This window comes from Megachile rotundata, chromosome 15 (assembly GCF_050947335.1).
Source record: "Megachile rotundata isolate GNS110a chromosome 15, iyMegRotu1, whole genome shotgun sequence".
NCBI classification, from domain to species: domain Eukaryota; kingdom Metazoa; phylum Arthropoda; class Insecta; order Hymenoptera; family Megachilidae; genus Megachile; species Megachile rotundata.
Window position 1 is genome coordinate 13,663,522 of NC_134997.1, and position 21,038 is coordinate 13,684,559.

General features: G+C 43.4%; 1 protein-coding gene across 12 annotated transcripts in view; it reads right to left on the reverse strand.

The window, feature by feature from the left end:
* Nucleotides 1-21,038, reverse strand: part of LOC100880938 (pleckstrin homology domain-containing family G member 5) — a 51,136-nt gene that overhangs the window by 11,665 nt on the left and 18,433 nt on the right. The window lies entirely within an intron of this gene.

Sequence of the window (21,038 nt, forward strand, 5' to 3'; positions counted from 1 at the left end):
GCTAACAAGAAAGATACATCGATGGTTTTGCTCTCTAACAACCCAATATTGATCACATCTGAACAGAAACACGGATACTCGATGTTGTGCGTATCTCGAAACGTGCACTGATGTGTACAACAGAAGTACTATCGATACACGCTAGGGAATACTTTAAACGACGCTCGCGAACAAGCTCTGAAACAAGAGAACGTCTCTGTATCTTTTACGGTACAGATATTTGCTTATCTATTTACCCGACGTTCCTCTGGTTCGGAAGTAAACGCAATAAAGTATGAAGATAAAAATACTCTTACCTAGCTGTACCGAGTTGTTTATACAAACAAAACCTACCTGATATTTAGCCAGAGACTTATAATACCTTGCTCCTTTAAATCGTATAAAATATTACGAGCAACAATCTAATGAATAAAAAGGTAGTTGTTCTTTTAGATCCGTGAATTTTACGCCGACAGTTACAGCAGCTACCACGATAAATAATTCATTAATGGAGGATGTAAAAGGTAAGATCGTAAGGTTCCAGCTAAATCGATATAAGCAAGAATTTATTACGATATTCTTCCAAGAAATATCGCGATTATTTATCGTCTTAATAGACACATAAGGTCAAGATGTCCATCGTCGCGTTAACCGATAACGAGCTGGTCAATTTATTCGAAATTTAATGTTCCATACAACGCATGGCTATTTACACCGTGACAGGTAACGCGTTAACCGGTTGCCAGTAGTACACGACGTATTGCGTCAGACCCAGTACAGTAGAATAGAGCGCGCTTGATCGGGCAAGAAAAACGATACGCGGTCGGAAAATGCATATTAAAGGGAATAAAAATATTGCCACACGCGAGACAAGAGAATAATACAATAAAATATTCAAGGGAGGATGAGAAACGAATCTACCGTAGAAAAATCGAGGTTGGAACAGAGTAAAGCGAGGGAGAGGAGTTAAAAATGAGGATTAGATCATCGGAACGAAGTCTCAAAGGATGGAATTAAAAAAATACTGTGCTCCAGAGTTTCATGTTCTCTGGAAGATAAAAATGGATAGCTACACGATCAAGTATTAGCGTGGAATGTTGCCGAGGACGAAGACGATTTTTCAACGACAAGAGAAATTGTGTTGCTGAGCAAGACAAATTTCCAATAAATTAATCCTCGATCATGGGAGGTGTTAGTTACTGTCCGCGGTTGCTCGTTTCCTGATAAATCAAGTCGTTCCATAAATTCGACGAATTCACGAAGAAAAATTGTCGGTAAGGTACGTCCACATTTTACTACGTTCTTTGCACAGTGATGGCGGTACGATTTCTTTGGGTAATAAATTCGAAATGTACAGTAAAATCTTTTTACTATATTCGAGATATTCGAGTTTGAAAATTCCTCGAAATATTTTAAACGCGATCTATCCTTCAACCGCGTTATGTGGGACACTCTGTGCATGTCTTAAAATTTATCCCAGAACGTGAGGCATTCACGATGCAGGAAACTCGAAGATAGTCCAGAAATTCTATTTCTCTTACTTTCCTTATCGAACGGCACGTAACGTGGAATATTCAACTACTCTTCGATATTTCGCTATTAAATAACAATTTTTCGAATATGTTGTCGGTGGAAAGGATCAATCAGCGAGTAATATCGAAGTGGGTCAAGTAACTTCAAAAGATAGAGTAATCGGACTTCCTCTTCTGTTAGTCCGCTTTCGAATATCTTCTCGATACGTACTTTGGATGTCCCACATACTCGAATTAATTTAAACCGCCACATAATCTGGGACGCTGACATTAATGAGTTTGGCTAATTCCAGACATACCTTGCTTCGACATTTCGGAGTTCGTCGAAAATCTTACTCTCGCAATTATTTCTATTTTATTTTAAATTGCTTTATTGGACTTTCAGTAGCAGAAGATAATTTATTCCCAAGAATTGCTTGCCTAAAACTTTCTGAAAGTTTGTAATAATCCGAGTGTATCTTTGCCCCGAACGTTTCTCGTGGCAACGCAGAAAATTACAGCAGGGTACATGTTATGGCGTGAAGGCTACGAGGCGTAAGGGAAAACGGACAGCCTATTGTCAGACGTATATTACGACGAAACGTGACAAGTATTGCCTTCTCTCGCAACTTTTGTCGGCCACGTTCGTTATTATACCCACCTTGATAAAAGTCTTACGAGCACGCGCGCACTTAATAACAATACCACTTAAGCAGCTTAACTTATGGCACCTAAAATCTTTCTTTGTACGATATTCGAACGAGCATTATTCTTCTCTACAGTGTTTGCGCTTAGATTCTTTCACGGTACATTCGTTCCTTCAAATGAAAGGCTATCACGGCTTTCCGTTGTTTGCAATTCGCGCTAGAGGGTTTTCATGCACGGTAAACAGAAACGGCTCTCCAAGAGGCGTGTAATGAAATTCCCTGGTCGGAAGACGGTTTTCGTCATTTATTACTCGCTAATGACTGGTCGTTTCATTTGTTTGCGCTCGCGCAGGAGGTAATTGTATCACTTCGGTGCCAGATGGAAAATGGCACGCGATGAATGATATGCGGAGAACGTACCGAAACGTGAGGATGGAATTCCACGAGCACAGGATGCAGACTGCACCTCTGATTAATGGTTCAACCATTTACGATGGTTTCGCAGTAGCTTATCCTTGCTCCTCGTGATTTCGGCTAACTGATGACAATTTTTCGATCTCAGGATGAGCTTATAATATTCCACAGGGAAAATATGCTAATAGATCTTCGAAAGGTCCTTCATTCGGATCTTGTAATTAGATCTTGTAATAACCCACGTAATGAAAAGGTCACCGCCACGTAAGAAGCAATTAGAAAAAGAAGGAAAGCACAAAGCGGTATCTTTACAGATAAGGGGATCGTTCTTTCCGGGTGGTTTCCCTTTGAGTTGTAATAGCGACTCGACCGTAAATAAGGAACGCGAGTTACTTTGCATGCAGAGCAATTTTCGTTTTTCAGGCGAATAATCAGGAACAGCATTTCGAGAAACAATGATCGCAACTAAGGTTATCATCTGGAAAAAGAGAACGCGGATTTTGCATGTTTATTAAAACCTAGAAATTCAGTGAACTCGCATTGTTTTGCTTTGGAACAAGTGACTGTAATTTTAATAAATCCCTCGGTAAAAAAAGGAACAAAAGGCTTGAGGGAATTGGTGGTCGCTTGAAATAGTTGTTGGACGTAAAATGTTTTGTGAAACGTATAAAAACTAACGGGATGACGATAAAAAACGCAAAAAAGCTCGAGCGAGCGATATAGAATCGTTGGCCGCGCCAGCAGGGGCACATTAAAATAACGTTAACCGATTCCTTTGAAAAATGAGCCGCATATTTTTTTCTGGAAGGAGCAATATATACGGAATGAGTCAGTAGAAACTAAAAATATCCTTTGATTCGTTGGCTATACAGCAAAAGTAATTTGTTGCGTTCAGATCGATTCGTTGAAAAATGGAACTCTGACTTTCAAATCTGCTTTTCAAGATGTTCCGAAATTGTTAAAAAACGCTATCACGTTTCGCGATAGAGAAACTTTAAAAAAAGCAAAGCGATGTATAACTCGGGATTCGATACGCGTACGTGGAAATGATTAAAACAGAGAGAAAAATAAAATACTGTATGAAAGATATATGCAATGCAATAAGCTAGCGATACACGTGCTTTTTTTGTATCTCTTGTTCAACGCAAATGCAGTTCAAGTGGTGAATAACTGCGAAATGGGAATATCTGGAAAATGCAGGGAAGCATCATGCGAGCGTGTGTATTTTAAACCGTTGCAAACTTTCCGAACGATAGTCCCGAAAGAGTACCTTGCAAATGAAAAATTTCCTTCGAACATTCGTGTCGTTATTTATGCGTGAAAAAACCGCTTGCCCCATTTATTTCGTCGCGTATGAAGATACAGAATATGTTTATATCGAGAACATTTTTATTTTCCTCCCGGGACTCGGCCGACATGAAATTCTAATGTGTCTTACGAAACACTTTATGTTGCAATAAAGCCAGAAGTGTATGAATATTGAATTCTGATGTTACGATACTAATTTTATAGATATCGAATCGATACTTCGCGATAGCACTTGACACAGTACGTAATACTTAATTTCGAAATACTAACAAATGTTGCGGTATTCGAGGAGCAAACAATAGAGCCGAGACACGAAAATCAGACTAGAAACCAAGAACGAAAATCAGCGTGAAAAGTCAAATCTCTGGGGAGCAGCGGGTCGTTATCGGGTTCCTTTCTTTTCTATATTTATTCATTTCAGTAGATGTCGCCGGAGGTTGGTGTTCGCCCATTTATCACGTAACGTAGACGAATTTCACGGCGATACGCGACAACGAGGGGAATCGCAAATACATGTTCCGGTGAAATATGATGTATTAGGGTACCGTGGCCTTTTTCTCTTTTTTTTCGCCTGCTCGCATTTCACGCACCGCGTCCATGATTTCGGACGCGATTTGTTTGACACGCTCCTGACGGTGCGTTTTCATTCATCACCGAGTTTTTCAAGCTTTTTGCTCGACAGCCCTGTACAGTATTATATTGTATATAGGGATGAGTGACAGGGGACCGTGATAAAATTGTTTAGAAACTATCGATTCGATGATGTTCGCAAGACTGTGTTCGAATCAGGTTATAAGATACTTCGCTCAAATTCTCTCTGACCAGTATCCCACACATTGAAAGCGCCATTATCTCTGAAACGTATCGTATAACAATCAGAACCCCGGTCTGCTCTTAAGATAATCCGTTAAAAACTCTCTTGCCCGCGGCAAAATTCTCCAAATTCTGAGAGCCAGTTAAAATTTAATCACGCAGTTTCTCGGTGTCCGCAATCGGATTGTGGCCTCGCTCTCCATTAATCTTACTTTAATTATGATCCGTAATGCTGACGGTAATCACGAGCGGTCTAATTGGAAAATTGTTTGCCACGAATGCCAGGAATCTCGGCCGTCTTAACTTTTCTAACCCCCCGGCCGGAAAATCGACGATTGCGTGTCTATTTCGAAGGTTGCGCCGGAAAATCGACGATGGGGATTTGATTTCAACGGTAAATAACGTTTCCTCGAGACGGGAAGGGTCCGAAGCTCGCCTCGATAAATCTGCGAATTCAATTATGGCCACGGTTTACCGATTCACCCGGAAACGGAGGAACTTGTTACGAAACGTTGAATATGCCAACCGACAAATATGGTCGAACGGCCGTAGTTCGAGATATTACGGGCCACTCGGCCTTTTCAAAACTTTCATGGTTGGCGGAAGTAGAAGAGTGTAGGCTACGCCGTTCGCGCAACGCTTTTGTAGAGCTGAACGAGATTTTCCCGGTTTTTTGCGCGAGAAAAAGCTGCGGCGTTGACGATTCTTCCGTGTGGGATTCAACCGTAGGACGGGGCTCTGTTTAAAAAAAAACGCCGGAACTGAAGTGCTGGCCTCGAAAAGGTCAGTGGTTCTATTTCGCGAGAATGTCGGAGGCATATTAATTACCGAAAATTTCTTTCATCATTTGCAGCGAAAAGAACCGCTCTCCTCTTTCGTCGTACGCGTGGATCTCGTTCATCGATCTCATCCGATTATCGGATCCATAATTTTTCCGCGATTCGCAAAACTGCTAACGGAATATGAAGAATGTTAATGAAGTCACGCATGAAATTTGCATTCTGTACAGGCTGGATTCTTAAAATTATTTCAGTTAATACGGTGGACACAATTTCGCGAGTAATACGGGTTACAATGTGCATGGAATTTCCCGCAGTTTCATAGTCATTCCATTATGTAGATTGTTCTGCAAAGTGATTTGAAAGCAACAAAGTACTAATGAGCGGTTGCAGCTGAACGTCGAAATTCAGAACCGATTGTTAATCGATATTCGGTCGAGTGATTTGGCGGCGCAAAGGGTGTTAGTCGAATAAGTATGAAAGGCTTAATTGGAGATTGCACGGCAAACCGTTAACGTAGGCAACAACACACCGAAATTAACACCTTCGCGGTATTCCACGATGCAGACTATTGTTCGCGGGGGTAGCATTGTTCCTTAACGCTAAGACAGGCCAATTGTGGCTTTTATTCGAGTTATCGGTGCTAATTAAATTGGGAAAATTAAGGAAAACCACCGGCATTCTACAATGTTCCTCTTTTATGTCAAGAATTTTAACGACGCGTCAAGCGAGTTATCTTCGAAGTGATATGATTGATCTCAAATTCTCTGCTATTCGTACGTTAAACGTCAATTCGGTTTCCATCAAATTTAATCCATTTTTCATAATAGTATTCGTATGGGAGTAAAAATGGAAAGCTATCTGTCGAGTTAATAGTTTTCACGGTTAAATAAAATTGAAAGCCGAACACGTAAAAGTTTCGCGTGCGAGACACATTCAGTCCGGTCTCGAATATTAAGCACGGATTAAACGTTTCGTCTCGTTGCACGATATTTTCACGCTGAGCTGGCTAACAAATGTTGCCAGCTCTTGTGCACGTTAATTTATAGCGATTTTAACTCGACATCTCTTTGCGAGTTTATTCTTTTTTTTCGCGATAATTTGGGCACAAACACTACCGGGTTAAGATCTGATACGTTACGCGACGAAGCATAGCGTGAGACACGCTCGATAATTTATTGCACGACCATGCAACATTAATTACGTGCCGTTACGGATACAAAGGCCCGTTTCAGCGGAAGTTATCCGTAACTGTATTGCAATGCTAACCTCATTCACGTCGACGAAGATGCGTTCAACAATCGAGCGATCGTACGCTCGAATAACATTTCTGAAAGAAGTAAGCTAACGCTTGCTTAGTAATATGGGACAACCTTAAACACAATACACGTGATAATTCAATTGCTCGTTACAAAAGGGCGTAAACGTATCGCGTTATTAATTTCTTACCAACACGTGAATCATCGCTCCTAGGCTGCCGCTAATCGATTGGGTCATCCTACATTTCGTTTGGGGAAGGGTAAAGGTGAAATACAATAGGTGAGTTGTCACGGACTAACATTTGGATCATGATGAATCGACACGGCTCAGAACTTTCCGACACTGCGAGCTTTGCACTTTCACAGTGACCATAGTTCACTATGGTTTTCGTGGAACCACGACTTTTGTCACATCTATCCCCTCGAGATAGAATTTGGTTTTGGTAAATTTACTGGCTAATTCGCGAGCTGATCGTTCGCTTAGGTAAATCAACTAGCTTTTTCCTTCGCGAACGGTCCGTAAACGATGCAGGGTGAACCGACTCGTCAACGTATCGAATATCGGGGGTGCACGGAGAACGTGTGTAAACGGATCGGTTTGCGGTAAAATATTGACATGATTCAGTGGCAGCATTATCGATGCGTGGACCGTTTTAATGTGATTTCACGCTCGCTATAGATTGCCGCGTAAATGAATTTGGATCGGTGGTCGTCATTAATTAACTTCCCGCGAAATAATTTGCCATCCTTCGCTTGTATCGAGTGAAAACGATACCGGGAATCCTATCGATCCACCCGCCGCAGAAGCAACGATCCTCCACTTCGCCGTGTAATTGTTTCAGCGTTCCTGAACGACTATTCGACGGGGAACAACGGGCAAAATTCTCTGGATGCAATCGATCGACACGCCTACCAGTCTTCGCGATTGTTACGAACAAAATTTCCGACGTCTCCGCCTCTCGATGCGATCCCCGTGATTCGATCAAAAGTCATGCAACGTCTCGATACGATCCTGCGCAACCTGCTTAAAGTGATCCGCGTCATAACGTTCTTTGTGCAGTAATTACGTAGACGCTTTCTGTTCTCGGAATATAGGCATTTCAAATGCAAATCACGATACGTCAAGCGGATGAAATCAGGGAACGCGAAGTGTGCGCTGTCTGAATTTCTCGCAGAAGCACAGAGAATGTGTTGCTGGCCCAAATTCGTTCAAAGGGTTGTTAATTGAAAATGCGCAGATTTTGTTTCGCGTGCGCGAATAATTAAACGAAACGAGAATGGATGTACGATACGCCTTCAAAGTAAGTGAAGAACGAGGGAAAAGGGAAAAACGAGAGTAACCAAAACCGTGTGGCAAGATTTATCCCTCGATAGCCTTGGGCGGCCATTTAGGTTTGTTCTTGGTTCGTTCCTTTTTCAAGACCTCCTATAAAGAAATCACATTCTCCGCGGTAATATTACTTGGAAGACCCTGCGGCTTTTCACCTTCGTATCAGGAATCTCGGGCGAAACAGGACACCGTTCAATTTCAATAAGTCCGCAAACTTTCCCGGCCACCAATTATGGAAGTCGTTCAACGATAACAACGTGGACGTTTCTATGAATATTTACAGCTTCTTCTAGATCCTGCAATCTATCGTTAGAAATAACCACTCGGAAGTTTTCGTTATCGTGTTCTTCAACCTCGAATAGCAATGAATCTATGTCTACAAAACGTATGACAAAAAATAGACATATCGAAAGGCTTGTACAGGGAATTGTAAGGGTTAAGCGATAGGAGAGATTGATTTATTTCAGTCGGATGAGCCGATTTTTAGCGATTTCGCGGGAACACGAGTTCACCGCCTACAAGACGGTTACAAAGGCGGCGAGCGATCATTAATCAATCTAGCCGGCTACTTCATTACTCTCCGGAAGCAAAAAGGTGCGAAAGAAAAGCTCGACGATCGATCGAGTGGCGCGGGGAAAAACATTGTCCAGGTCGAGTAATTAATTATCCTTCAAAAAGTGCCGACAATCGATGACTACTCGTGTCGCTTCGAAATTCCTCGGCAAGAGTGGCTGCGTTCCTCGCAACCGCAACTTTCGGATCAATTTGTTATAACAAGGGCGAACGGTGAAGCTGGAGGGAAGAATAAATTCGGTCAAGGGTGGCTTTATTGCCTATGGCAGAGGACAAACCACGAAGGGGAGGCGTCTTTGAGGAAACATCGATATGAATCGTTTTCGCGAAACAACCCGCTCGAGGGTAAAGCTCGAAAAGCTTCGCGAAGTCTATATCGTTCTGCCAACGAACACGAAGTCGCGCTTAAGCTTTCAACTTTGAAAATTTTACGTGTATCGATTGGTTGACCACGTTGGCGAACGTGACATTTATCGAGGATTCGAGTAACGACCTACGTTTTGAATGTGCCTCCATTTGGCGGGAGTTTTAAACGGGAATTACCGTTCCAAAAATTTACTTGATTATTTTCACAATTTATTTTCTGGACAGTTCTATTTTCAGAAATATTCCGAAGCACTCAAGATTCGTCTTATTCTGTACTCGTTACCGAGAAAATGTTTAGAGAATTCCGGCTTCAAGTATCGTTGTAAAAGCAACCGAAATTCGTCGATATTTCGTTCCCAAACAAGGTGCTTCTAAAAAGATTCTTTATCGAATATAAATTTGGTATAACAACGTTCGTTAAGGCTGGTGTCCAACCGACTTTTCGTCGGACAGAGCTGCATAATCGATGATATCCGAAGGTATAATTGAATGATATTCGAAACGGAACTTTTCCATCTCTCGAAAGAATGTAAGTATACCTTAACGAGAAGTTGTCGAGAAAGAAAAGTTTCCACGTGTTTCCGCCGGAATAAAGTCATAAATTCTAAAGTTTCTCTGTACCAACCTTCGCACGTCTCTATTCCTTTTTGTTCGTACAGCGATCTACGCTGCTGAATGTTTAACGCTCGTGATAAGGTGGCCCGACACGAAACGCGATAACTTTTAACTCGTTCGGAAAGCTGCTTCCACTTTCGTTTTATATTTCATTGGATCGTTTCGTGGAATTACATAAGTTAAAAGAATAAGTTTGAAAGGATGGTCAAATATATTCGAGGGTGTAGGTGCTCGAACAAAGTGGAAAACGGAGCGAAAATCTCGCCAAATCGAGCGGCCACGTTGCAAATGGACCGCAAAAGATAATACCCCTTTAACGTCCTCGATTCTCCCGATGGTCCCGTCGTTCCAGAAACAATGGAGCGAGGAATTTTCGATTCTCGGACGTGACATGGCCACTATTTGCGTAGACAGAGTCAAGATTGATTCTTCATCTGGAAAGCTTCGTGGTCTTTTCGATTTTGGCTGCAAGGACGAGACGAGGAACAAAAAGGGAACATAAAGTCGAACCCTGTGCGCCGTCTTCGTCACCTTTTTTCTCAGGCTTAGGACATTTAACCAGATTACGGTGTATCCTCCGACGGCAATTTTTACCGTCTGGAGAGTGCTAAAGAACGAGGGTAGATTCCGTAAAAAGCTAACGATGATAAATTTTCTTTCCCGTCTCTAAGATTTACGAATGTCCCGATCTCCTCTCGAATTGCGAGCAATTGTCAAACGAGTCGAAATTGAAGAAAATTAAGACATCGATAACCGTCAGGTTTTCATTTCAACGACGCCGATACATCGATATTCTTCATTAAGTGCTGTTAGTAAAGTTAATCTGATAGCCAGCGTACGCTCTATTTCAATACAGGGCGGTCCACGTAACTGGGTCAAGCTATAACTCTAAAATGAAGGTAGATTTTATGGGATAAGCGAGATTGAATTTTAAACATATAATACTCTCAGCTGAAAATATCTTTTAATTGAAAGCTGAAAATATCTTTGTGCTATATTGGCATTTTCTATATCTAAAATATGTAACATTTTTGTATGTTGCCGATGGTGATTCGAAGTGGATCTGGAACCTGATACTATGTACAGAAATAACCAGATATATAGCAGGGTGGCTTAAACGGCTAGAAACCCAACCGAGACAGCGGGAGATCGTTCCAGCTTTAATTACCAAAACGCTGAGGTCACCGCGCGTATAACTTAAAATTCCCCGGTACACCAGTGCCAACTGCTGCGAGATTGCGAGTTAATCGAATTGTCGTGTGCCTAGCTGTGCAATATCACGCTCTCTCCCCAGCCCGATCAATTTATTCTACCCCGTACGAATCGGAGACAGAGAAATACTCTTATGTGGCCTCTCCTCTCCTGCAAACACTTGAAAACAATTCTGTTAAACTGTCTCAATGTTTTAACTCGTAGACAATTTTTGCATCAATAATTAAAACTGTGTACAGAAAAATGTAGGACAAATTTTTTGCGTATCTAAAATGAAACATTTCGACTTTGGAAGCTTGCTAATTCTTATTAAAGCGTGCTGGACCACACGGCCATTTCTGCGACGGCAGTCACCGTGTTAATAAATGACTCCGTGCTAAAGGAATAAAAACGGAGACCACAAATCTAGTTGCCAACGAAATTTAAATCTCACAATACTTACACGCTAAAAAACATAAGAGAATAAAGTTAACGAGCTCTATTTTATAAAGTATCTCTCCCGAGAGATACTCGAACGAAATAAGCTAGAGATTAGTAAAGGATTCCGCGAGAAATCAAAGAGAGTGAAGCCTCGTATTGCCAGAGGAATTAATGAAAATACGGGTATTTCTTAAGCTGACTACGAAGCGACTGTAAAGATTTCCCTTCGCAGTCTCTTCATGCCTGGTGTAACACGGAAACTCGTATTGTACGTCTTTTTCAGTGCTGTTTGTGCGTGCACCGTCGACGGGAAAGCTTTTTACGGGTCAACGAGCGATACAGAGAAGTCGTGCAGAGCGGAAAGGACGGATCTGCTACGGTGAACAGAGGAATGTCACGGTGGGCAGCGAGTACTTAATGCCAGCCATTCCCATTAAAACGAAGAAACGGCCACCAAGGCCTCTAGCCAATTCTAGCCTGCCTTTTTTTCCGAATAACAAAAAGAAGAAAACGAACGTGGGATGTCTTTGATACATGCCGAGAACAATCGTGAATCGAGAAGAGCTCAAGAGACATTAATCAAAAATGGCAAAGAACGTGCTCCTGTATTGCACATCACCACTCATTGTATTGCCATACGTCGTCCTATTTCTACTATGACCAGTTTCATTTCCTCGAACAAGGCTGAAAAGTTAATGGACTGTCAAGAAGTTCGACGGTGAACGATCGTGACGGATTTATGGATTGATTGCGTCGTCAGACGCGGTGTAAATGATGCTACCTGTAAATCAACGCGGCAAGGAGAAACTAAGCGTTTACGTCTTCCAGTAAGTGGAACCGGAGGACGCGCGAAGGACTTTAAGCTGTACTCCGCGTTTCCGCAGACTTAACTGTAATTAAACGGTGCGGTTCAACTACAGATGTGCCACCATTCGTTTGCGACTATCTTCCACGTCGCGGATAACGATACCCCATCGATTGACTCTGAATAACCTTTATCCTAGTTTTCGACCAGAAAAAGTATATTAATTATCTCCAGTATATTTTGTCAGCAATGTGTAAACATTCAAGATTGCGTCTCGAAAGAGACACCCCGTTACGAAGAGAAACGTTCAGGAATGTTATCATTATGTCAGTCATTAGTTGCTAAATAAACAGAACCACGTAGCAATGCTCTCGGCAGCGAAATAGCAAAAGCGATAATAGCTGCAACGTCCCCGAGCGCGATGGGAGTTTGCTTCATTGCAGATCATTAGTGCCAGAACAGTTTCGTTGCTTCGCCAAATTCTGTCGCAATAAAGTTCGCTCGAATGTCCGTTTATCGGCTCTACCGCGACCGTGTTGTTCTATTTGTTCGACGCGCGACATTCCGTTCATATTATTGCACTTTATGTTGTCATTCGGGCCGCTTTATACAGTGTAGGATCAACAATCCGCTTATCACGTCTGACAACGCGCGTGCTTATTCCACTTGTCTGTCGCGCGACCCCCGTAACCCGCGTCTTTCCGACGGGCTTAAACCTATAAATCCAGATGAATTCGAGACAGTTAACCATGACGTGACAGTTCTGCGAATTTTCTAAACCTGTCGGATCAGATTTTAAATCGTGGTGGACACTTTACGCGAACAATACCCTTCGAGTTTCATTTTTGTGACAAGAGAGGACGATTCGAACGGTTTTTGGTGTTAATGTCTCTAAGTTTGCACGTTTCGCGTTTTATTGCTGTTCACGTCCTCTGCTAATTGCAAATCCTGTTACGTGTTAGTTTCACGACATACAGAACCAGTGACCCGATTGCATTTAAAATAGGCACCTCATGGCTCGCAAAGTCGAATTTCGCTTAATCAGCCATTTGTAACCGCGTGTTTTCCGTAATCGATCAAACGTTGCCAAAACGACCAACTAAAATAATTGATAAGCATTTCACGGAATGATTCTATCGCTTACACTGCGACAGACTAAGACTGGATGTTTAATTAGATGTTCCAGAGTAAAGAAATAGCAAGACAATTGCGTATTCCGTCCAAAGCTGCTCTACGGCTCAGGCAAACAAAAGCGAACGCTAGAAACAATTTATTGTCCGACATAGCCTTCTGTATTCTAATGATCTTGCATTCATAATGCGTCGGAATTCCATGGAACGTCTGCCAAACCAGAAGAGCGAACAACCTTTTGTTTAAATAATACCGTCATATTTTTACCGAATAGCTTACTCAACCTACTTCGGTAAAGAGTCCCTTTTCGGACATTGAAAGACTAAACAGACCCGAATTCGTGTAAATTATACGGTTCGAAAACGATAGATTTCCTAAACTAAACACCTAATGTTTGACATGCAATTGCGACGTGCAAGAAAAGCAGATAAAACGTTGACTCGGCAGGTTTGCGCTTTTCACGAATTCACGCTACCGTTCGTTTTTTACCCTTTCGACGGCAAACACATCTTCGGTTGGTACACGTATCCGATGTCTTTCGACAGCGTTGAAATATTTTCCTTCGGGGCGTAAAAAGTGCACTGGCATGGCCGATAAGGTTCGACGCCGACGGGGGATAGGACGAAAAGCTTGGCAGAGCTTTTCACGATGCTCAAGATGGCTGGCAGAGAGCCAAAGATTATCCGAGGCATCGTTCCTCTCGAGACTTCATAAGCGAAATGAGCGACCGTCCTCGTGGATGCTATTGAAACCCTTTCGATCGCTATGTGGCCCGTCGTCTTTTTCTTTGATCGATTTCAGGGATAAATACCGACGCCTACTCTGACGCGACGCCCTGCAAAATGAATCATGCATACCCGCTACCCTCGTGGAATTTCAATCTGTTTTCTGCGGTCACCGATCATCCGAACAGCTTCATAGAGATTTTCTCTGTTCGCGGAATTTCCGATTTGTGGTCGTTCTCGAAAATCGAGATGATCTTTGCAGGTATTCTCGATAATCTCGCTGTTATTCGTCTTCGAGAGTGGAACACGTACGCTATTAACTTTATAATTGCTGCGCGAATGAAAGGAAACGGTCGAAGTCTTTCGGGTAATCGGGCAATATCGAGCCTCCGATTCATCTCCGTGAATTTTTAAACGAGAGGAATCTAGAGCTAAAATTCGCTGTTTGTAGAAAAGTTCGACATTTACACGGAACTGTTTGGGATAAATATGTTATTGAGGTTCTCGAATAGTTGCATCGCGTACAGATGCATCCAACCGGAAATTACCCTAGCAGGGTGTTACATCACCCCTGTCCCGTGGCGCAAAATCACGGCCACCCGAATTTTGAGCAGCTCTTTTTATAGTCACGATTAAACGTCACTCTCACCGATTCGCCTCACAAAGAGCAGAAAATTGCGCGACCCTTCAAAGCACGGTCTTTAATGTTTCAGCAATTCAGGACGTATAATTCAGTAAAACGAAAGTGCAGAATTATACGATGAATTTCCAATTAACACCTTTAAGCGAATTCTGAAGAGAATCTGGCGTAACAGTTCGATCGATTATTTTTCTTGCGGTACAAATTAACAAACCTCAGGTATTATTCGGAAAATGAACGTTCCGTGTATCGCATATACGAGCGAACGTGAATCCCGGTTGGATTATGGTCGATTCAACGGATGGTGGAAACCGTGGGAGCCAATGATAACAGGAATTTAGTCAAGTTTAGCATGCATCCGGCGCAGCTGTCGCTAGAGTACGAAGTGTTTCGAACGGGCCGCCTTCTTCTGCGTCGCTTAAAGTGGAGGCTACGATAGCTCCATAAATTTCCTTTATGCCTCGAAGACAGACTCCTTCGGTTATGTAATTTGAAATTTCATACGAGCATTAATGATGTTCAGAGCCAGCGGCGAGGCAATAATTCTTTCGCCGCATTGGCCGGAAAGGTTGTTCTTTATCGCGCGATATGCAGCGAATATCGTGGTCGAGGGAAATTTTTTCTGCTTTATGGGTTAGTGTAATACGGTGCTCCGGCACGAGACTGCATAAATCGTGCTTGTTTCCTTTGCAGCTATTTCGGAGCAGTCAGAACGATCGATGTTTTTGGGTACCAATCGCGATCTACGAACTAGAACTATCTAATACAGTTGCACAGACCTCTCTGTCATAACACAATAGATATTGGAGAAACTTGACTCGACCACTGTCCAAACTTCGTTTCAGATTCTGTCTGCAGATTTCTCATCCTTCGACAACTATCATTTGTTTCGGTTAAACTTAACTCATAGTTCGCGCGGACTTAAATTCGATTATTCGAGCGAAATAAACATATGGAAATTCGATCTGATTGAATGGAAATTTTGTTAGCATTCGCCGAGTTTGACAGCTCTTCAGGCATTATAGGACGAGCAGATAATTCCAGAGGCGGTATCAAAAATTCAGTCATGCAAGGGACTCGATAGCATTGACAGTGACTTATAGATCGCCTCGTTTTCACGGCATAGATCGATTGATCCGTCAAACTCTCGAATTTTAACACGTCTCGATTACTTTATGTCCTGTAAGTGATCAGAGATCTTTCACGATGATCGATAATAGGAAACGTTCAATCCTTCGCCGTGGTGTTACATTATTTTCTTGCAAGTTTACAAGCTTTAGCGAGGTACATTTAACTTCTTTTATCCTTAAATACTTTCATAATGCGGTGCTTAAAGTTTCGAGTTTGTTAAGACCTCCCATGAATTTATGACCTTATCTTTCGGTCGCATTCCAAACACGAGCTCTCAAAATGAAACACGTTCAGAAGAAACGATGCAGCTTATTCAAGAAATGAGACCGTCGGAGATCTTTGCCTCTAGAGAATGTTGGTCTGACGAAAAACGTGTCTTAGAGATATAATTTTGTAGCGAGGGAATTGCGTCGTTATTCGAGTTAGAGGGAAGCTTTGTCTGCGAATCTAGTTGCAGTCAAATAAATAGTTCTAAGATAATAGTACCTACGACGAGTACAGCAGAATTTCCTATTTGCCCGAATACTCTGGGGACAGGAAATTACAAAGGACCAATGAGACGCGTTTCCCGTATCTGGCAGGAAGATATCGATGATTTAATGCAACACACATGTTCGCAACGAATACCGATTATGGCACACACGTGCGGAGATAAATAGGCTACAAGTTTCGAATCTCTTGAGGCATCCTAAGAATTTACTCGGAAATGGGACAAGTGTCTGAACCACTTAAGGTAAATTTGCAGCTATTCGAATCACTGGTTGATCGAAAAACAGTTCCATGCGGATCACGATTCCCCGTGGCAATTATCTTCCTCTGTGATCAGCTGGAAGTGGCAGACTTCCGTGCTGTTGGCACGAAAGTAGGTCGCGCCCCGTTGGATGACTGCGCGGAAAGTTTCGAGAATCTTTAGGCTCCAGAATGCCTATTTCGGGTCGAAACAAGCGTGCCAGCCGGTAACACTTTATCCGGCTAATAGCTGGCAGCGTAACGAATTAATATCCACGGGAATTATTAAATTCCGCGTTTCGGCTTTATCTCGCGTGCCCTGGCCAACTCCGGTAGCCACGCTCTTCCGAAAATACGCTAACGATCCACGATAACACGGACGAATATAGAACATTCGATTAAAGAGTTTCGGCTAATCTTTCTTCCAGTTAAAATGCACGCAACGATAGTCTAACCGGAGTCCGACTAATTTAGGAAGCGTTTTAGGTAGTTGGGAAAGGGAACGTGTAATTTTCTTGAAACTCTGGCAAGTTGGAAATGCCCGATACCATGTTTCGAGGATCAGTTAGTACGAGGTCTGACCCGAGTCATTACAGGTTACGTTACGACGTTCCAGGATACTGTAGGTCGACCATATCCGATGTCTCGAATCACGTGAGGTAAAGGGTCACGACATCCAGTTGTCACAGGTTATAAATCGAGGTGGTTTTGCCCGGAGGAACATTCGTCGCACCACGGATGTCACTGTATGGTGTTACGTGGCGTAAGAGGAAATGGCAGAGACTGGTCGGTAAAACGTATCGCCAGACCCTTAGGCGTAGGATAGCTATGGTCGGAAGTAACGTATGGGAGCAGGCAGCTGCGGGAAGGGTATTCCTCCGATGGCAAATGTCGACGGATATCGACACATTCGACGTCGTAACGCGAATTACGGTCCAACGACTTAGCAAGAAGGACCGTGAAAGAAGCAAACGACTGCGAATCCACCTCGGCGATACCATCGAAGCGACAGCGTTACGGTACCTGAACGCGGCTCATCGGTGGCGACACCACCAGGAAGATTCTCATAGTAGCCTTGAGAAAGTCATCTTGGTTGCGGTTGGTCTCTTGCAGAGCGGTCTCGGAGATACTGGCGCTGCTCTGGGTGGTTTTACGGCGCACCTTACGCCGGATGCTGCCGACTAGCCTTCGCCAATCCTGTCCGGAACAGGTTGCACCAGCACTGGCCACGGCACCGACACCGCCACCACCCCCGCCCCCGTGGGTGGGCGCATCCTGGCCCTCCGATGACTTCGACGGGCTTAAGTCGCTCCTGCTGGAGCGTCGACTTAGGACAGCTCGACTTGGAGTGCCAGCCGACGCGGACACCGTGCCGCTTCCCGGTACCAAAGCTGGTTGCGAACCAACTGGATGACCATTCAAGGGGTCCGTACCCTCGGCGCTGGTGAACCCCTCCACTGGCCCGCCACCGCTGGGCCCGGTTGCCCCACCGCGACCGAACGAACCAATCGCGTAACGTCCGATTCCGCTACCGATACTGAGCCTGCGCACCAAGCTACGCAGGCTGCTTCTCTGCTTTTTAACCTCTTCCTTCTGCTCGCTGGAAGCTTGCACGCCTTGCCCTCTTTGGCCGATCAAGTGCAGAGCTTCCTTGATTCTCCAGTTTATTTTGACGATCGGCGATCCGGATGGACGAGACGGATCAGGTGCCCCGAACAGATCGATTCGAGATGTTTTTGGTGACACGAGTGCTCTCGGCTGGTTTGGTAATGGTACCCTCTCATCGGGGGTCTAGAATTTCGACCGAAATGTTCTTCTTGGCACCGTTTCGTAGATAGGGTACTTTTATGTCCAAGAGGACCATTAGCGTCGCTCGTTTTTATCGCTCCCCGGACACCCTCGACCGCCTCCTAGCGTCTTAAAGTCACTTTAGTCGTTCGTTGTTCCGGTTCGTCTCTCCAATGATTCCCTCGAGTGGTTATTGCCCTTCGATCAGACCATTTGCCTCGAGTCGTGTGGTCGTTGCTGCCAGCAGAACCAACCCTTGGACCCAGGAGCGTCGGTTAGTTTAGCAGGGTCGTCTGATTTTCGGTAATCCGATTTCTCATTGTTTTCCGAAACCCGACGGAGAGCTCGCGTCGCTCGTAAAACTCTGTCCTCGTTAATGAACCTTGATAAATTTCTGAGTTAACCGCGTCTCTGGTTAAACCGATGCTCCGCCGCGGCGAGCTTCATAGTCGAGAAGGCGTAGCTTCTCCGCGACAGTTACGGCTAACTTTGTTGACACTCCGACCACGTAAACCGTCTCGCAAGTTGATTTTGCTAGGAGTCACGTTTCTCAAGTTGAACCGGTCGGCTGCATTAAGTCCTCGGAACTGAATCGACTTTTCTCCCTGTGAACGCACGGAATACGTCTCGGAGATGACACCATTTGCCTAATGGCATCCGAGGAATCGTCCCGAGAATCTTCTTGCTCTTTTCCCTCTTATCGACCAACAACTCGAAAGCGATACCGCGTTTAAAAGTGCGTCGTCGTCTCCGTCGACTTCACGCCACACCGATTCTATCGTAACGCCACTTTAGATCATGAAATTGAATCGAGTCGAGCGAACGTCGTCGTGAAACGTTCCTTTGATGCTTCGATCGATCCCTCGAAATCTCGTCGACACCGGCGGTATCGTTTGGTAGCTCGATTGTTGTCCTCGAATCTGGACTTTCTGGGGAACAGGCGAAACTTTTGGCTAACTTGCTGGGTCTTTCACAGTCGTAGCTTAAACGACGACCTCGAATGGCTTCGAAACGATTCTGAAACTTTACGACGTTTCGGCTGACTCTTAACTCGTGGCAAATCGAAGGTCGATTATTTCCATAGAATCGATTCGTCTCGAGGAGATATTGCTCTTTCTCCGTTAACTTTCGAAACGTCTAACAATGGTGCTTAACATAGTATTGCTTTTGTTTCGATATTTTTTCTGGGAATTTAATTTTCTCTCAATGTTCGTTAACTGTGCTCGCAATTGGCCGGCGTTACTTTGCTTTTCTTCAGGGTTGAGTGGTCGGGTTTAATTTTCACGATCGACGCGTGGCAGTTCGCGTTGTCTGGCATCTGTACAATCAACGAATCGACGTGTCAGTGAAATTCGCAACGAATTTCGATCTAGCAGATTGGAAAATCGAGTCTCAGAAAAATTAATTGGAGAATTTCTCGCGGGCGAATACGGTTAATACAGTAGTTACGCGTGTAAACGATGCGAGTCACGTGTCGTAGCGAGTTGTTGACCTGAAAATAAAGCTACCTTAAAGCGTGGACGCTTCCGAGAAAATCTCCTCGTCATTTTAATTATTCACGGAAACGAATCTAGTTGTATTCACCTTAAACTCGGATCTAGTTACTTGAAAAGCTTCTCTGACATTCTGCATGTTTTTACTAGCTACTTGAATAATCCTCGCTCACTGAGTTCTGGATTTATGTAGGCTCCGCTTGAAAAGTACTTAACCCCCCGCTTTATAATGACGAGTGACGGTTAGAAGTTCAACTTTTGATACGTATTTGATTCAAAAGATCCTCCGCTATATTGCCACCATTTACATATCCCCGAAGATTCACGGAGTTTGTCGTTTCTGTATTGCCAATTCTTCGTAGCAATATAGCAGGAGTCCACTACGGTTATAAATTTCTTTGCATCTCTGAACCTTTTGAAATAGATTTAGAAAATGGTGGACAGTCTACGTATTCTATTCGCCTGGCAAACGTTCTCGTTTACTCGACATTCTCGTTGATTCTGGTAATTGACGTTTCCTGTTGAAATTTTCCACATTCTTCCGGTACACTGGGTTATCTACGTTTCGTTAGACGAGACTCTACTCTCTACGGATCTATGTCTACGCTCTAAATTGTTGCTAACGAGTACATCGGATGCATTTCACTGCGAACATCGTGTTAATTACACGCTACAATGTTTCCGTTTGAACGTTTACTCTATGCATTCCAGTATCGTTCTATGGCTCGGTCTATACCTAACGCTAAACGCTACGTTGATCGTTTGCCAGTCTCGCGATTCGTATTCTTCGTGCATTCCTGGCAAATTCGAACGTGTTCGGGTGTATAAACTTCGGGCAAACGTTCTAAGAATGTTTTTCCCTTCGAAAGTGGACCGAACTTTCGGCGAGCAAAAAGAAAAAAATCAATTTCGTAGATGGAAGGCGGTGTGGTGCAACGTGACGCAATTCTGACGAAACTCCGGGAACAATTTATCAAGTTTGAGTGTTATTAAAAAGAAGCACTCGAGACTTTTAGAATCAAAGAAGCTTTGTCTTCTGATACTACGAGTGTTTCTCGACGATTTATTTTCTTGGACAGCGACGTATTATCAATAATGACGTTATGAGAAATGTCTAGGTGATTTTGCGCTAACGTTCTGTGGATAATTCGATCATACGAGTGGTTGGAACGATCGAAAGAATAGTTCAATTCAGCGTTAAAAATATAACATAATGGCAGAAGGGTTGAACTCGAATTTAATTAATATTAATCTTGGCTTCTCAGCCAAAGTTTAATCTTCTAATCCGAGTGTCAGACGTCTTTTGGTATAATAACGCTATTAGACCTAGCCCTAGTTCCAGACCCGGTCCTAGTTCCCTAATCGCAGAA